This window comes from Zophobas morio, unplaced genomic scaffold, assembly GCF_036711695.1.
Source record: "Zophobas morio isolate AGI-343-1 ecotype UQ-CSIRO unplaced genomic scaffold, CSIRO_AGI_Zmor_V1 ptg000101l, whole genome shotgun sequence".
Classification (NCBI taxonomy): Eukaryota; Metazoa; Arthropoda; class Insecta; order Coleoptera; family Tenebrionidae; genus Zophobas; species Zophobas morio.
This window is the reverse complement of record NW_026972206.1, coordinates 38,222-56,820: the sequence shown is the minus strand read 5'-3', so window position 1 is coordinate 56,820 and position 18,599 is coordinate 38,222. Positions and strand designations below refer to the sequence as shown.

General features: G+C 32.7%; 1 long non-coding RNA gene across 7 annotated transcripts; it reads left to right on the top strand.

Annotated features, from left to right (window-relative positions):
• Nucleotides 1-12,530: 12,530 nt before the first annotated feature.
• On the top strand, nt 12,531-15,814 carry LOC135144464 (uncharacterized). 7 transcript variants are annotated; one of them, XR_010283157.1, is made up of 17 exons: nt 12,531-12,611; nt 12,665-12,755; nt 12,808-12,951; nt 13,102-13,284; nt 13,343-13,561; nt 13,624-13,755; nt 13,810-13,909; nt 13,964-14,030; nt 14,095-14,154; nt 14,382-14,439; nt 14,488-14,565; nt 14,617-14,823; nt 14,889-14,948; nt 15,014-15,274; nt 15,330-15,422; nt 15,497-15,617; nt 15,675-15,814. It is a non-coding gene; the product is annotated as an uncharacterized LOC135144464 (long non-coding RNA). The 7 variants fall into 7 exon arrangements; XR_010283156.1 differs by having other exon boundaries at nt 14,488-14,692; nt 14,745-14,823; XR_010283155.1 differs by having other exon boundaries at nt 13,185-13,284; nt 14,488-14,823.
• The last annotated feature ends 2,785 nt before the right edge of the window (nt 15,815-18,599 follow it).

Genomic DNA, 18,599 nt, shown 5'->3' with positions numbered 1-18,599 from the left:
TTGCTATTGTTTAACACATTAATGTCTTGAAGAATTATATACATATAATTAAAAATTTAAATGAGTGAGTTATTATTCTGTGAAAAAAATCCTAAAGGCGTTGGTTTCTTTATACGCGAAGCCAAGCAGTTGTAATACGTGGACTAGGCTCTACTATTTAAAAGCCCTTTATTTATGACTAGTCCACTTAATAATTTTTACTTTTTACTTTACTCACGTGTATAAGAGAGGTGGACAATTCAGATGAGATAGATTAAATTAGTAATATTTTTATGAACACTGTTCGAGTAAATAACCCGAGTTTCAATGCAGGAACTGTTGGTTGTGCTTAGACGTAGAGTCGCCATAAACACATTTATTAGTTTTGTGTGTGATTATAGTTTTCATACCGTAAAGGTAAGTTCTCCCATTTAACATAATTTTTTTGAGAAATGTATTTGCGTGAAGCTATTGCTGTGAAGTAATACTTGTTATTTTTGCTAACAGAAAATAGTTCTTAAAACAATGATTCACTCTACCTAAACAGCTACATTTTCTTTGTTTTAAGCTTGCGGAGTGGGGGGAAACTTACAGCCAACTGTTGGGAGGGAGGTTAAACCCATGGTTGAAACAACCTCCTGTTACTTTTTAATAATTTTGTTTAAAGTTTAAATTTATCCTTTAGATGCTTAACAAATACGTTCGGAAAACAAATAGTTGAGGAAACGAACAAATGATGAAACCAGCAATAAAAGAATACTTAAAAAAAGAATGCATTACTGAGAAGAGGATAGGGAAAAAATGAATTAATTCTCAATACTTTACAAAGTACATTATTATAAATAACTAAACTTAATCCGAAAAAAAGCTATGTAGACTCAGATTCTGGTGCAGTAATGAAAGATACAGGGATAATATTTCTAAAATTTATATGCAGTTAAGCAAGTGTTTTTAAAACAAAAGGAAGCCGAACTCACCAATTATTTAAAGAAATCTCATCGCTATATAAACAAGTTTTTATGTAGGATATGAATTTGTAAAGCATTACCCATATTTAAATACCCTTCTACTGGGGATGTAAACAAAATGGCTGGTAAGATTTTCTTGTAATTTATTTGTAATTTTCACTCGTATGTAACGTGAGGGTTATTCACCCGAGGGTTTTAATATTTATAAGCGAGTTGCCAATCGTTAGCCAGATTTTTCTTTTACATTGTACTTACTCGCTCTTAGTTTGAAGTGGCAAAGCTTTTAGGAGAATTAAAGATTGTTAAATAAATTACCACACTCCTTCTTAGTTCATCGGCCTTCCTATAATATATATGTATACTATAATACTAGTTTTCGAAACTATCAGCTGGTGAAATTAACACGGTGAAATTATAGTTATTGAGTGATCACATTAGAAGTACTGCTTTTAATAAGCAAAGGATGGTGGAATTTTTGAAAACTATGCTTTTTAATTGAAAAATAAAAGTTTAGACCTAATCAGATATACAATCTAAATGAGACAGGTAACAAGAGTTATGAGACCCGTGAAGTGAAGTTGTAACCACAAAAGATAAAAAAACCAAGTTGCTCAGGTTTCCTCTGGTGAACTAGGAGAAGTAGTAAAAATTGATGTCATTATTAATGCAGTAGGAGGAATCATTCCTACTGAATATTTATTTTCACGGGTTAGAGATCTTGAGGCGTACCTAATTGACGGCTCCGAATTCAGCCTGGTTTTAAGCAACAGACCGGACTGGACGACCAAAGGATTGTTTTCTATTGTTTTAAAAAATATCATTTAATATACCAAATGTCCAACAGACCATTGAATATTGCTACTCATTGCCAACCACGATTCTTATGGCCCTCAAAGGTCGGACTTTGACAGTGCCATATGACGATTAGATGCTTTCTCATCGTAAAAAAGTAATTACTAATAGAAACATAGTAAAAACGACAAGGTTAGGGTTTTTTCGGGCGTTTACTATAAGTAATACTATCGGTAAATTAAACAGGCCGGATTGCGCTGCTTTTTCAGAAGACTTTGTGGCAAGCACATTTAGAAATGCTGGATCTAACACAGCAAAGAAAATTATAATAACCTTCCTCAATCAAATACCTTAAGCACTAATACGTCTATCAGTACTAATTCACTATCTTAATCAGTCAGTCGCACTAACTGCGTCGAGTGATTTTTTGGACAACAACGCATGTACAAAAAGAGATCTTTTAGAAAGATTTCGACCTATCCAAAACTAAAAGAACCGAAAATGTTTGCCGAAGAAAGAGAGAATCTAATGCAAAAATATTCACACTGACACCTGAATTGATGGAAAAAGAAAATAGTCAGGTTTATTCTTTTGCAGCCAATTGCAAAATGCGGTGAAGCACCAACACAGTTGTAATGCACTCAGTTAAACGGTATCGCTACAGTAAGTGGCGGGGCGGGTTGAGGGAAAGGAGTGGGCGTGAGTTAAGTAAATTCTGACAAAAGTGATTTTTGACTCAAGTTAAGTCAGCTAAGCTAATTCAAATATTAGATCACCAGCAAATTATAAATTTCCTTGTTATGACCAAGTGCCACCGTTGCTCTAGACCAGTGTAAAATTACACCAACTAAGACACGGTGAAAACCGAAAAGTAAGGAGTGGAGAAAAAAATTGGAGATATTTTTTTTAAAACCATATATATATATATTATCATAAAAATACAATTAATGTAAAACTATAGAAAATAGTTACCTCAATTATTTAAATTTTAAATCGGCGCTGTAAGGTGAAATAATCCTGAAAATTCTTTATCAAACTCCTAGTTGTAAATTCTTCCGCCCGCCCCCACCTTTACCTACTTATGCCGCAACTTCACTTTCATTTTAAAATCTTAACTGTTTCTGTCCACCATATTTTCTCGAAGCTTTCATAAGTTAACTTTTTTGTTTCTTTCATCTATCCTTCGCTGTCTAAGAGTTCATCTATGGGCCCTCACCAAAGTAGGAATCTTACGATTTTAGAGTCGTAACAGAAAATATTTACTACTTCAAATTATCATATGGTTTATATAGAGTTATTACCTTAATTAAAGTTTAATATTTACAAAATTAAGTTAATTTAGACTAGTTGATAACTGAGTAAATTAGTTAGCAGCTGCTTGAGTGTAATGGTAAAGACTGTATTATAATTAAAAAACAACATTAAAAAAAAAAAGTACAAAAACGTAAGGAAAATTTGTATTTAGAAATAACAAAGAAAACGCTTAAGGTTTGCTTATTTTTTTTTAAACACTGGCATACTGCAGACGGTCTTTCGATAAAGACCTTAAAGCGCTTAAGCTGGATTCCCCTTTTCAATAGGGTTAGGGCACGAGTGCCCACCAGTGTACGCCCTTTACGGCTATTATGACTGCCCCGAAGGAGTGGAAAAGTGGATTATCCGGCTCGGACACCTACCGTTTGACCTAGTATGGTGGAAAAAGACTGAATTTCACGTGAAAGGCAGTCTTAGGCATAAGATCTGAGGCCACCTAGAGATGCAGACCAGCACCGCTGCCAGCCGTCCTAACAGAACGAATTTGAAAAAATAATTAATTCATCGATCAGCTTCTTTTGAAAAAATATTTTTTATAGTAATCTTCTCTTACTGGTACCGAATTTTGCTTTATACACTTTAAGGTGTGTAGAAAAGCTTTATTAAATTTAAAAAATTATTTTTCTGTCACTTAAAATTTTAGCAGAAATTTTTATGTAATTCTATAACATATGAAATTAATTCTTGGCTCTCCTCCTATATTTGGAATTGCTAGCCATTAAAAAATCGTCAATGCACACATGTGTATCTATGAGGTTAGCCATTATGAAATTCATACTTTTCTGTGTTTTGAAAGAGTCATTCTGTCTAGCATGGTAAATGAATAATATTTTTTTGATTCTGGATTTATCTCTCTTTTATAAAATCCTTTAACATTATCTAAGGTGCTATATATCTTTTTACCTCTTACCGAAATACTAACATCCCTCTCTTTCGGAGCCCAGTAACTCCACTATACAAAGCCTTTTACCTTGGAAGGCAGCCCACATTCTCCTAAAAATTTCTGGTGAATGCTGAGTTTCTTTTGGGTTAGCACCTTTAATACTTGGTTTTTTAAAAGAATAATCTTCATTGTCTATCAGTATGACACGTAAAAAAAAAAATTAATACACACTCCCCATATTACGTTCTTAAAGTGAGCACAACTTAGAAGGGCTTTCAGCAGGCAACATAAATCGGTTCACTTCTTACAATAGTAGAGAAAATATTTTAATAGTACTCATTATAAACTAAAATTATTTTCTATCTTCTTTAAGAATCCGCATTGTAAAGTACGAAGTGTTCTTCATTAATCTTTTACCTTGCCGCAAATATATTTTAATAAAACTTTATTCACTTCCTAAGCACTATAGCGACCAATCCAAAAGTTCACTAATTATAATATTCGATAAACCATTTAATTAAAGTAATTTTTGGTTAAAGTCCTTACGAATAAGGTTTATCAAGCTTAGTTATTTAAGGTGGTCACTAGTATTCGCTTAACAAAGTAAATAATTTAGTAAATCGTCCTTTAAAATTTAAAGTTTAATGAAGATTAGGCAATAACTTATGGTATTTGGTAAATATTTAATATTTCTGCTTCCGTAAGGAGGAAATATGAAATAGTTAAATAGAAAAGACTCCTCCACTTAGTAAGTTATACCCTTAAGTTTTTCTTTTCGACGAAGTATAAACGCTCTTAATTCCAATAGAAAATTATTGCTTTTGGTAAAATCTAAGGGAAACAACTTAGACCCTAAGTCTTAGGAATAGCATCTTTACGACCCACATTCTTACAATAAAGTAACCAAATATCTTTCAGGTTCTATTAGCCTTTTTAATTAAACTAGCATTGTTATCCTTAAACCAAATTGTTTACAGGTGATGAATTAGTTTATCGATAGTTTTAACAAATATACCATGCGAGGAATCTGTTCTAAAATTTTAGACACTAAAAAAAACATTTTAATTAAAGAGTTTTTAGTTACTAAATAAAGATTAAAATGTATTTATCGACCCACTTGTAATAAACTGGAAAGTTGGAAATATTACTATTTGCTTTCAAGTGTTATGATTTTGGGTTTTTAACTCAAGTTTCTAATAAAATTTAAAACCCTTAATGTAGCGTTTAAGAGAAAAAAAGTATTCACTAACCCCTATAGGTCACTGGTTACTATGTATACTACTTGTCGCCTAGGTTCGCTCTGTAAGAGTAGAATTGAGGAAATCGATCCTAAACGACAGGCTCAGTCCTGACACAATCTCTGGTAAGTTTGAGTACCATGTTCTAACGGATTAGGCAGCAACCAACAAAGTGGTAAATTTGGTTATCGGTGAACGTTGAACATCTGTTGCGCGGTCTTTTTATTGGACAAAAAAATTGTTCATTCTGGTTGTAAGAAGTTTATTTTTGGTTGTAAGTAGGTAAGTAACATTTGTTCTACTGTTTTGTTTTGAAATATCAATCGGGATATTATAGAATCAAATTTTTTGAAAACAAATATTGGGCTTTTAAATATAGTTTCAACATAGGTAGTGATTTCGCGGGAAAAACAAACCTATAACTCGCCTTTTGCTCATTCGCTTGAGGCAACTTTATTTATCCCTGATTTAATATGACTGCTTCCTGGGCAACCTTACACGTAGTTATAAAAAAAGACTGCAAATTAAAAGTTTGAAATTTTTCGGTCCTTCAAGAAAATATTTTTCTGCTAACGAGCTTCTTTAATAAATGAAACAGTATTTCTTTGCAAACACTGAACTCGAAAGCAGGGACAACTCTTTTCCCATCGTATGCTCATTAAAAAAATAAGCAACACGAATTTGTCAACCAAATTAATTATTTTAGAATAGCTCGAGGTTAATAATAGAAAAAGTATGGTTTTTAAAAACTGAACCCTTATTCATTCTTTACCTACCACATTATTTATTGCAGCCCAAAAGCTCAAGAACATACTTGGGCCTAGAATAAGCAATTGTAACAATAATCCTTCCTCTATATTAGTTATGTATTCGGGTAACCGTTTCTATAAGATTTCTGACTTCTAATAAGAATGAAGTACAGTTTTACAATAAGGGTGTGGTGACATGAGGAAATATATTTCTAACCATACTTCTTACAGTTCCTGGAAAAGCGCTGAATGGGGTGTAAAATGAAATTGTTTTTAAGTCACAAATTATATTTATAACGAAGATCTTACCTTGCATAAATTATTCGATGTTATAACATACGCAGAATCAAATAAAAAATCTATAAATACAATTTTTAACCAAAAATAACACACTAAGAGGGGGACAACAATTTCTTAACTGTAAGGCTAGCACTCTACTTTACTATCAAATACGAATATGACAACGTAGGCTCATTATTAACCTCGTAATTGCGTCGCTCACCAAATATACATGCAAACTAGAAAGCTCGGCCTTCACCAACACCGGCGCTATCTCTAACACACCTTAAACTAGCTCATGAAATTTATTTATTTATATTTAAGCCTACCTGCTACAGGCTTGTTACTGTCAATTGCTGCTTAACCAAGTTATTCCTTGACAACTCATGGCTTCATTAACGAGAAGAGATTTGTTATATCATCACAGCTAAAGAGCATACATATTAGGAAAGAAGCAGTGGCAATATAAAAACATTAATAATACATATTATATAAGCATAATGAAATTTTAGTACCATTATAAATTAATTAAATAACCTATAATTTTAGCCATATTCCCCCCCCCCCCATAAATAGGTCTAAAAACTGTTATGGTCTTGAAAACTTGGTGTGCCAGTGAGAGTCATAATCAAGAGGCTGTGTAATTATATCATTGTGAAAGCTAACCCTTGTAAGCCAGTTTCGTGTAATTATACAAAAAATGTGCTTAAATAGGCTTGAAGTTGTACTCTTGAGGTAGTTGTTTGTGGCGCACAAACTAAAGGGCACCCATTACCATTATTAGTACGTAATTTTGTAGTACTTGTAGTTGTTGTATACGTTTTCCTTGAGAGATATGCTCAGGCAACGGAGGCGTAGGCCACCAGCGGGCGTTTAGGTCGATTTATAAAACAAAAGCTCGCTTTTTCTAAAAACAATCTGCTTTTTCTCTCTCATATGAGCTTAGCAGTAAGTTAGTTTTAACAGGTTAAATACGTCAACAATCATACCAGGATTGAGAGTTGTTGTAGCCCAGCGGTTAAGAGCACTGATGCGCATACCCGTGTCGGGGGTTTGATTCTCACCGAAGCCGCTGACTTTTTCAGTCTTCGTGGTATGTTAAACTCTTTGGTGAGAGCATTTGTCACTAAGCACTCAACAGATTCGTAAGTCTTCCGTGAAAGTACGGAAGCTAAAATGATAAAAAAAAAGGTCACTGGAAGTTTTAGACATCATGAAACTACTAGTTAACATCATTTAACTGTTATCATGGCCGTCTTCCATGTTTTATCTTGCGTTTGCTGTAATATGTTGCAGGTGCAACAGAAGAAAAAGTCTACCAAGTGGTCTTGCAAAGCAAGTTATTTCGATATACCTAGAAACATATATCTTAAATTAATGAAAATACATTTTTATTTTATAATTATATTATATATATATATAAATTTTTAATTTTATTTAAATATGTAATTGCTATTTTTTTTGATTTGCTCGGCGTTAGATTTGTGGGGAGAAACAATCTTTACAACGAATTTATAAAGAAGGCACATCAGAAAATTGCAGAAATCTTGTTATGCAACTTAATCAAGACAGAAAGGAACAAACTGACCCTTTAGAGAGCTCATTTTTAGATTCCGGCTGTAATAATCCCGACGCTGAAGTGTATTTAATCCCAGAAGATGCAACAATTTTTTCCAAAAAAATCATCTGGTTATCATCACCACTCAGAATACTCTAAAAGGTGATTTAGTATAAGTTTAATATTACCTTAGCGTAAAAATTACATTTCAAAATAGTTGTAGTAGATGGGTCAAATATTTGTGACCAAAGCTCTAAAAATTGTTTTTTAGGCATGCTATATTGTTGAAGTTATTACGATCTACAATACAGTTACCGTTGCTGCATGAACATATTAGGGAATAATTTTTTTATTACCTTTAATTTAAAAGTCGAAGCCGTTTGAGTAATTAAGAATTTTTTGTAGACTAAAGTTTATTGTTTAAAACATCACATTTAAGATTTTTTTTATTTATTCATTCTGTTTGGTTTTTAAAAGATTTACAAATTCTGTACTACAGTTAGGGGTTATCAAGGGATTTATGTAGTTGATTAATCAGTTTATAGTTTTTTGTATTTTGAAGCTTAAAAACAGAAGCTCTGACCTTGAAAATTGTAAATACAAGTCGAGTTCTCTTCTATGATATGCTCTATTTATCTACCCTTGCTGGTAGCGTAAATTTAAAATTGGTCTTAGTTTAATTAACACACGCTACTCGGGGTGTACAGTTAGAGGTTTAGTTATATCATTTATCTTATTGCTGATTATTTATATCATATTTAAAATATCTATCAACTCAATTTTGGACAGGAGGTCTTTTACGAAACTTCTAGTTATAATTAAGATTTATGAAAGCCTTTTAAAAAAATTTTATGAAACGGAATTTTTAACATACTAAAAATGTATTACGTGAAAAAGCGTTAAAGTTAAATGTTCACAAAAAAAATTAAATTATAACTTACAAAAACGAAATATATTATTTAATTTCAAGACAATGCGTACAAAGTAAAGCGAATTTGCATGAATTTCAAATATTAAAACAATGAAAACGTAAGTTAAGGCCTTTTATGTCTTTTTTCACTTTACTTTTCGTTTGTTACTAACTATTATTGATTTAAAAAAGATAGTTTTTTTGTTAAGGTAGTACCAACTGATGTCATTTATTTTCATATTTATTTATTATCGATACCATACTTAAAACACAGAGCGTCCCTTTTCTACGTAATCTTTTTCCTCTGATTGGATAAGAAGAGCAGTGAAGAAGGAGATCAGTCTATCTTGTAAAATATTGCTTTTCACGGTTTGTACCAGTCCGTCGGCCGATAGTATGAAGAAAGTTGTAGACAACAACAAAAAAAAAACATCTAAAAAAATTAAAAAAAAGTAAGTAAACAAATGTAATATAAATTAGTTATATTCTATATACATTTCTTGAAGTATAATAAATAATTACTTTGACCTTAGCATGTTAAAAGGAAAACAGTATTGTTTCTGTTTACGTTCTATTAAAACAAAAGGTTTTTGCCATCCTCTCAAAATTGGTAGGTAGTGTATGTTAAAAAAAGTTAAGCTTTTCTACACAACTTTTTTGCTTCTTTTCAAAGAAACTTTGCAGTATTTCTTGGTTAAAGCATCTCATGACTGTTTTTGCAGTTTTCCTGCAAAGAGCCGTTACTGTTCTGGTAATTTGGAATTTTCGGGGTGGTTATGTGTGTTCAATTTCTAAGTTTTTTTTTTGCTAAGCGAGGCTTTTATCTAGTTTATAGCAGTAGCTGGTGCTTCTTACTCTTAAAATATGCGCAAGTTATGGACGCCATGTATTTTGGGCGGTTATATATGTGGTGTAAACTATAAGAATTTATATTAAGTATAATTTGTCTGTAATATTGGGATAATGTTTATGAAATCTTGCATAAAGAATGTTTCGTATTCTTTTAAATTATTCTTTTAAATTTTGATATAAACCTAGTCTTCTTTGAAATTTTTTTAACTATGACTTTGCAATGCTAAACAATTGACGTATTTAAGTTTAAAGAAATTAGTTATTATCTTTAAATTATGCACTACTAGAACATTCAGATTTGTTAAACGTACACTGCATCTATTATCAACTATATGACGCTTTCCATAAACTCCGTAAAAAATCTAGTTGGTATAGTTCCGTTATACCAGCAATAGTATGAATTAAAAATTTTAAGGTGCGACAATATTTACTATGCTTTGACTTTTTACTTTTTGTCCTACTTTTTGCCCCTTTGTGTTCTCCTCAGGTTGCGGTTATTTATTTTACAAACAGTTTATAATATTTGTCATTTCTGGTAAATTTTATTTTGGTTATATTTCTCTATCATTAACTATTATTGGTTTTTTTTACATATATCAGATATTTAGTAATTAAATATTATTTAAATTTGCAAAAGTTCTGCCTATTTTGAAAGATTTGTAAATGATCTTTAGTGTAAGCTATATTTAGTTTTAGTCAAAAGTACTGCCGGTAGAGTATTTATTACTATTATTATTTGGTTAGATTTACAACTTAACAATAAACAATTGAACGTTCTTACTATTAAAATTAAATATTCGAGAAAATTTATTTTACTCTTTTTTGGTAAAAGATGTGGTTAAAAAGTTTAATTATCAAAGATTTTCAACATAGTGCAAATCAAAAACTTTGAAGGATATGTCAAAGATTGAGCGCCGGGCCATCGATTAAGAATGCAGTTTAGGGACAAAGAAGCCATTTAGTGATAAAGTGGCTACGCTCTATTTAATTCTTTAATATTCAGATGACAGAATGTTGAAGCAGTTTGAATATCGTATAGTATATCCAAAATTATAAAAGTATCAATTGCTGCTTTTATAAAGCTCAGCTGTGAAACTGGCAGCTGAGGTAAAAAAAAAAAATTAGTTTGCAATTGTTTGGAAAAACTTAAGAAAAATACTTTATATGGAAACGCGAGATAAAATGAAAGAGCAATGCAAACCACTTCAAAGCAAAAATAAGGAGATTTTGAAGCTCGTAACTGCATCTCGGAAAGCGTGGGAGCGGGCGCAGAGGCTGGAATCGCGCAAAAATATCTTAGCAGTGAAAAAAGAACATCTAAGAGAAGTAGTTGTAATAAATTTTAAGAGATTTTTATAAGGGGGTTTGCCTGCAGGGAAAAAATAGTACAGCCTTCACGCATATTAAGTTTCCCTAACGGATTCCCCGGCTTGATCTCCACTGATGTCGCGCGGTAAAACATTATAAGGCAGCAAAGAGAGAGGGAAATACTCAAGTAGTTACTAAATATCTGATATATGTAAAAAAAACCAATAATAGTTAATGATAGAGAAATATAACCAAAATAAAATTTACCAGAAATGACAAATATTATAAACTGTTTGTAAAATAAATAACCGCAACCTGAGGAGAACACAAAGGGGCAAAAAGTAGGACAAAAAGTAAAAAGTCAAAGCATAGTAAATATTGTCGCACCTTAAAATTTTTAATTCATACTATTGCTGGTATAACGGAACTATACCAACTAGATTTTTTACGGAGTTTATGGAAAGCGTCATATAGTTGATAATAGATGCAGTGTACGTTTAACAAATCTGAATGTTCTAGTAGTGCATAATTTAAAGATAATAACTAATTTCTTTAAACTTAAATACGTCAATTGTTTAGCATTGCAAAGTCATAGTTAAAAAAATTTCAAAGAAGACTAGGTTTATATCAAAATTTAAAAGAATAATTTAAAAGAATACGAAACATTCTTTATGCAAGATTTCATAAACATTATCCCAATATTACAGACAAATTATACTTAATATAAATTCTTATAGTTTACACCACATATATAACCGCCCAAAATACATGGCGTCCATAACTTGCGCATATTTTAAGAGTAAGAAGCACCAGCTACTGCTATAAACTAGATAAAAGCCTCGCTTAGCAAAAAAAAAACTTAGAAATTGAACACACATAACCACCCCGAAAATTCCAAATTACCAGAACAGTAACGGCTCTTTGCAGGAAAACTGCAAAAACAGTCATGAGATGCTTTAACCAAGAAATACTGCAAAGTTTCTTTGAAAAGAAGCAAAAAAGTTGTGTAGAAAAGCTTAACTTTTTTTAACATACACTACCTACCAATTTTGAGAGGATGGCAAAAACCTTTTGTTTTAATAGAACGTAAACAGAGACAAAAAGGCGTTACAGCTGGTTTTTGTCGAAAAAGATTGTCTACCTCGCACTCACCACCGAGATAGGAAACGTATAGTCGAAAAACTGATATAAACCGTATCCTTCGTACAAATCTCGAGTAAAGTCGAAATAAAGGGCTACCCTTAATAAAAAAAAAAATGGTAAAAATAAAGATAAAAGGAAAGTTATAAACGTAAGTATAACAAAGTTATTAATTATGAACAAGTTAGGTGATAACAGCTTAAAAAGAAAAAATTTAGCGAGAACCCCGAACATATGGAATAAAAGGTAACAAACAACAGAATTCTAACAATTCTTCTTTGTTATAACGGGGACCTGTAAAATTTTTGAAGTCCACCTATTAGAAGTTCAGAAAATAACTACCGTCACCAGCTAATCCCAGAGAGAACATTTAGTTAAACAGAAAACATGATTAGAATTACTAAACTATTAACAAGATATAAAAGAGTCGAAAGGTTAAACTAAGTTTACAACAATCACATAGTGACAAGGAGAGGGAGCCGGTAGAAACTGCCATTGGGATTCTCCGCAAGCCTCAAATATAACCCCTTGATCTCAATAGTATTGGTATTGGCTTTAGAGTTGTGTTTTTTGAGGCAGAAGATAAGCGTATTATAACAGTAATGATTTATAAGGATGGAGGCGAACCTTTACCCCTCTAAGTAACGCTTTTTACTCCACTCATTTAAAAATAAAAATTAAGTTTTTAAAATAGCACCTAAGAACTATACCGTAAATGGGAGGAGTTAGCTCCATTGACTGCAACACAGATAGTTTCTGTTTCGGCTTTAGCTGAATGATATAATGCACTTATCTATTAGTTTTCTCTTGAACTTAGCGAAGTTATATTATTTTTAGACATCAACAGAAGACGGTTTCGGTCATTCTAATACTAAAGATAACGAAGACGTTACTCTGCCACCCATTAATTCTGTGGAAGGGTTTTAAATTTTTCTTTGGCCTTGAGAAAAAGCTGGAAGTGAAAAATGATTCTGCTTTGAGGTTATTTAGAATAATTTCGTTTAAAGCTAAAATTTTTTATAATTATAGTAGATGATAACAAAAGTTTAATTTTAGTTGGTTTTAGAAGGAGTAAAAGGCCTTTGTATACAGTTTGGTTTTTCTATTATGTGTTATGATAATTTTATGTAGCTCTCAACTGTTCAACCCAAAAGTTAATATTTGAGCTTATTAAACAAAGTATATACCTTGCGCAAACCTGGTCTATATAAAAGCTTTCCTTCACTCATTAACTTCAATTATGAAGTCTTGGAAGGAAATTGAATCCGCTTTGGTGTCCCTTGAACGTCTTCATAAGCAATGCAGATTAGTGAGGTATAGCTGGTCTACTTAGTAATATTATGTTCATCCTTTTTTTGTTTAACTTTTTTAGCACCAAAACTAACGGGCTCCATTCGGATTGCACGCTACTAATGGAAGAGCAGTCCGCTCTAAAAGCTCACGCAGACCAAATTTTATCATGCCTTCAATTTATTTAGAACCAGAAAAAGCTACTATTTATCTTCATTCTACGTCTGTAGTTGTTTTTTCTCCCTCTTTTATCACTTTGTTAAGAAAGCTCGACGACTCTATATTGTTTTTGACCCAAAAGGTCTTTAATATTTTTTTACTGCGTTTCTTGTGTCACTTTTTAAAGTTGCCTAACTTTTTAAGGGTTACTATAAAGATGCTAAGCTGTATTTAGCAAAGTTTCAGCGCATTCTCCACCAAGTTCTACTGCTTCTGAAAGTAGACGTACCAAAAAGCTGTAAATGTGCGTCTTACAACTCACATTTACGTTTACAAGTGACTTCGACTCTTTATTATAAATGTGGCGAGCACAAATATATTTTGTCACAGGAAAATGAACTTTTTTTTGTCTGTAAGGAGCTTTTAAAGCGAACTCTCTCATTAAAGGTTTAATGGAAGAACTCTACTTAAAACGGCAACAGCAGGCAAAGTGCATTTCATAATATTTTTGACTTCCCTCGGAGCGCTAACCGACTTATTTAAGCTACTTTGAAGTTTTCTTCGGTTGCGAGACTTGCTACATTCGGCAGTGTCGCGCACTTCTTTTTAAAGTAATAAACAAAAAATTCGCGTCTATAGATTACAGAAGACCCGAGCTCATCGCCCCCTACGTAGATCTTTTGGAGGAAAGCAGTTTTAGCTGGGGCCCGTTATATAACGTAATTCTCTTATCAGGTACTTCAGTGTTGCTCATTTACGCTTAGAATATATCAGCAGGAAGTCGAGCTGTATGACCTTTTTTTCCCAGCTTATACCCAACTTCTCTCTTAAAGCTCTACTTTCTATTAATAGTTCATTTATTTTATAAAGTTCGATTATATTATGTAGTGAGTACCTTGAAGACTTATTAGAAAACTTATATAACCATCTACGACCAAAAATAATCAAAGTTATCGTCATAGAAACGCTAGCTGAACTATGCGAAGTGCTGAGCTCAGAATTTTTAGACTTAAAAAAAAAGTAATGACCAAGTAGCGGTATTTGTAGGTTTACTATAAACCTAATTAGGTCTCCCTTTTGTAAGCTTTAATGCGACCATTCGTGAGCTGATTCAAGATGTACAAACGTCTAATAACTCTTGCCCATGTATCTTGCTTGCCGTTTTCGAAAAGGCGGCAAAAATAGTTTGTTTCCCAGATCTTTATTATAAAGGACATAGTAAATTTTAATCCAAAACCGGAAGATTTGGACGTCCCAGCTAAAATGACTACCGGTGCATTTCGCGGGACCAATATACTATGCTTACCACTATTATTTTTTAACAGGGGAACGTTACGATCGGTAGTGCAAGCCGTTGCAGAAAACGCTTGCCTTTTTGGCTATACGATCTACCGTTGAGTTGACGTGAGATCTTTGCAAAAATTTTGTGCTTTAGGCATATTTTATCCCATACCGTATGTAATTTTTAGAGATCTTGCTAGTGAGGCTATCAGCGATGCTTTAGATGCCCACAAAATTTAAGCAATCTGGTTCAAAAAGATTACTGCTGACTTTGATTTTTTTCGTGTACGCGTTATAAAATACTATTACTTAGTCAGAACTGGACGCACACTTGTTTCTCCTTGTGCACCTGCTGCTTCTGAAAGAGCAATTAATGCCCTTCGACATCGATTCAACCTGGCAAAGGGAAGCCATAGCAGAAAAAGGGATATTTGTTTCTTGAGTTCTACATGTAGTGGAGTAGAGCAAGGATGATCTGCTAGCAGACCGGGAAGCTCCCGCGTCTTACGATCTTCTTCAGCTTTTTACAAGAGGTGGACCGCTTGTATCTGTACCTTTTTCTCCTCCTAAGGAGGTCACCAAGATTTTCTGTTTTGTAAGTTATACTAAACGTTTTTTTATTGAAGCAGAAAGTCGAACAGCACTTCGAAGTTGCTTACGTCGCTTTTCTGCAATTTTCTGATTAATATTTCACTTAACTCCTGCGTAATTCCGTTGAAAAGGTGTATGAAATCAACTTTCTGCCGTAGCTTTTAACTAATTCCTTCCCGTGATTTATATAACTACCTTTCCGAAGAGTTTCTCAAATCGTACGGACGTTCTTATCTAGACGAACTCCAAGCTAAAAATAAGTTATTCTGTGAGTGCCTGCATCTCTACTTGGGCGAAGTAAAGGAAGAGAGGAGCTCTACGCTGTAGTTAAAGCACAATAACTATAAACTAAAAGCACTGTTTTAATATTATGATTCGACTAGAAAAAAGTTTTTGATTATCTAATCTTCTGCCAGAATAATTTAAGCAGCTTTGACTTTTCGGAACATTACAATTCAATTCCTTGAATCCTTATTTATGACTTATAAAAAAATATATGACTGTCCGTAGAGACTTTTCCTTACTTAGCAACTTTAAAGAAAACGTTTCGAAGTATAATAAAAAAGTGCAATGGTTAAAATAAAAGTTTATTATAGCATATTGCTTTTATAATTAAGTGCTTTTGAAAAGAGTCTGTGGACTTTGTACCTTTCGCAGTCTCTGCACATGAGTGTAAGGGAATTAAGTGCAGTGACCCCAAAGATTCCTGTCCCTTCGGAATTTTTAGTAAGCCCGTAGAGAAGAGTCAGTGTTTCTTCGCACCACTTTAATAATCTGCCTGGCTTCTTTCCATATGAAGTCCCAACTGCAGTGCATAACATTTCGTAAGCTGTTTTCGAGAGCGCTAAAATTTCTTTACGGGTCTGAACATCGTAAATTAACTCGCGAGCAGTACAAGGGGTAGAGATGCCCCTTTGAAAGTAGTATTGCTTGAGAAAGGGAAAGAAAGTCTGCTCCAGGTAAATATCGTAGGTAAGAATTCGAAGAAGTGCTATTTGGATGAAGAAACTGTTGAATATACTACATTCATCATTAGCGAAAAACGTTTCACATATAAGAGAAATTTTTTTAAACGTTGGGGAAGCCTTAAATTTTTCAATAGAGGGCCCTTCGGGGATGTGTTCCACTTTATGTAAGTTTTCTTTAATGCGACGATAACCATCTAAAAAAGAATGCTCTTTTAAGCGATCAAAGAAAAAGACTAAAAAAATTAAGTCTGCTGCTTCTTCTTCTCCGAGTTTAAACTTACTAAAGTTTTTTAGAACCAGGAATATATAGTAAGAATCACAAGCTGTACGATAACCAGAAATGAGACTTAATTTAAAAATAAACGTACATATTAAAAGAGACAACGGAACTTTTTCTTTCAACAAGTTTTTAATAAAATAAACCGCCATCGGCCAGTTCCTTTCGTAGTAACAAACTTTAAACAATAATTCGTAAAAGTGAGCTTTATTAGAAACTCCTTTGTAATAAAGAGCTTCTAGTACTAAGGCTACTCTATGACTTGAAGGATACGCTTCGCATGCCTTTTGCATAAGAGAGATGGTAATTTCATTTATAACCAAATGGTCGTTTTCGGGGATAAAAAGTTGTTTAATTAACCAAAAGGACAACTCGGGACACCTTAAATTAGCAACAAAAAGATAAGCATTGAAATCTTCTATAGATGGAATCAATTTCTTGTTTTGTTTATAAAACGGACTTTTTTCTGTAGTTCGAAGTGGAGTTGCCAAGTTGTTCCACTCTCCTAAACAATTCAGGTCGCGATTTTTGGTTATTAGAGACAATTTAGCTTGTAACAAAGTTGAAAGGTACTTTGGAGTTGCATCTTTTTGATGACATGCACTAAAGTATTCATCGTTTCGCAACTTATATAAAATATTTGATATATTTATATTATTGCTGAGGTAGCCAGAGTATTTCTTCTCAAAGCTAGAATAAGAATTACTGAGGACTTCGGAGTTTTTCTCTGTCAACAGGACACAAGTTTCAAAATTTAAATCTTCTGAAGTGCACGTATGATTAACTTCCTTTTTTTCCAATAAATAAAGTAATTTCTTGGTAAGCTCACTGTGCTCAGGAGGAATATTGGGTGAGGTGATGGAAATTTTTCTTTTCCTTTGAAAGTAATAGGAACTCTTGGAAGTAAAGACAAACCAAGTATCAAAAAAAGAGTAGTGACGGGCTTTTATAAGTGTATTAGTCCGATGAAAGGACGCATACAAGTCCATGACTAGTGGAGGGAGTACTGCGTACACATCTTACATCGTATGAATCTTCCATACAAGCCTGTGTACCACGTAGCGTTTCCACTTCTCGCACGTACCTCGGCCAAATTAGTAGTCCATCAAAACTAGATAATAAACATTAACCCCGCCTTTTTTCTTGTACTCTTCCAGTACGGTACCTCACATATTTTTCTTATCGATTTTCTAATAGCGATCCTAAAGAATTTTGTAACAAGGCTGTACTTTTCTTTTCTTTATATTTTATTTCTTCATTTTAGTACATACTAGTTTTTTTTAAATAAAATTAAATTATCACTCGTAAAGAATACATTATTAACTTATGAGCTGTTTTTCTCATAAACTACAGTTTTTATCGGTAGTACTTATACATTTGGACTAACAGGAAATTAATGTACCTGCTTTTTAAAAATGCAACTTTATGTCTTGTAAAAGGAAGCGGTTGCAGGACCCCAAAACCATTTATATTCATTTCCCAAAAAACTCTTAGCACTTTTCATATCTATACTCAAGTCAGTTATTATTGTTAAAGTTAACACTGAGAAGCCGGCAATATACGAAATATAAATGGACCTAAAAACTATAAAGAAAATTATTTAACCTTTGTTTTTCAAAACATAAGTTGAAATTAAAGGAAACTTTAGTATAGTTCCCTCTATAACTTCCACATTCCGGGCTATACCATTTTTACTTATGAGCTTAAAAATATTAACTAAAGTTTCGGGTCAAAATTTATATAGCAAAAATTCTTTGAAAGAGATATTTATTTAAAAAGATTACTGGGAAAAGAAAGTAAAACGGTTTTTAAAGAAAACAAATTATTCAAAAAAGTGCATCAAAAGGGCTATAAAAGGTAGTTAAAATCTTCAAACTAGTTTTGGTCCTTTTATAACTTCTTTATTATATAAACTCAGTTATCATCATTTTGTAAAACTTTTTACAAGATACACTAATATTTGACAAGAAGTTCTTGAAGACTTAAAAGTAAGACGCACCGAGTGTTTCTTGTATCCTACTGAGAACAATAAAACTTTGGTAAAATATTTTCCCGTAACGGCT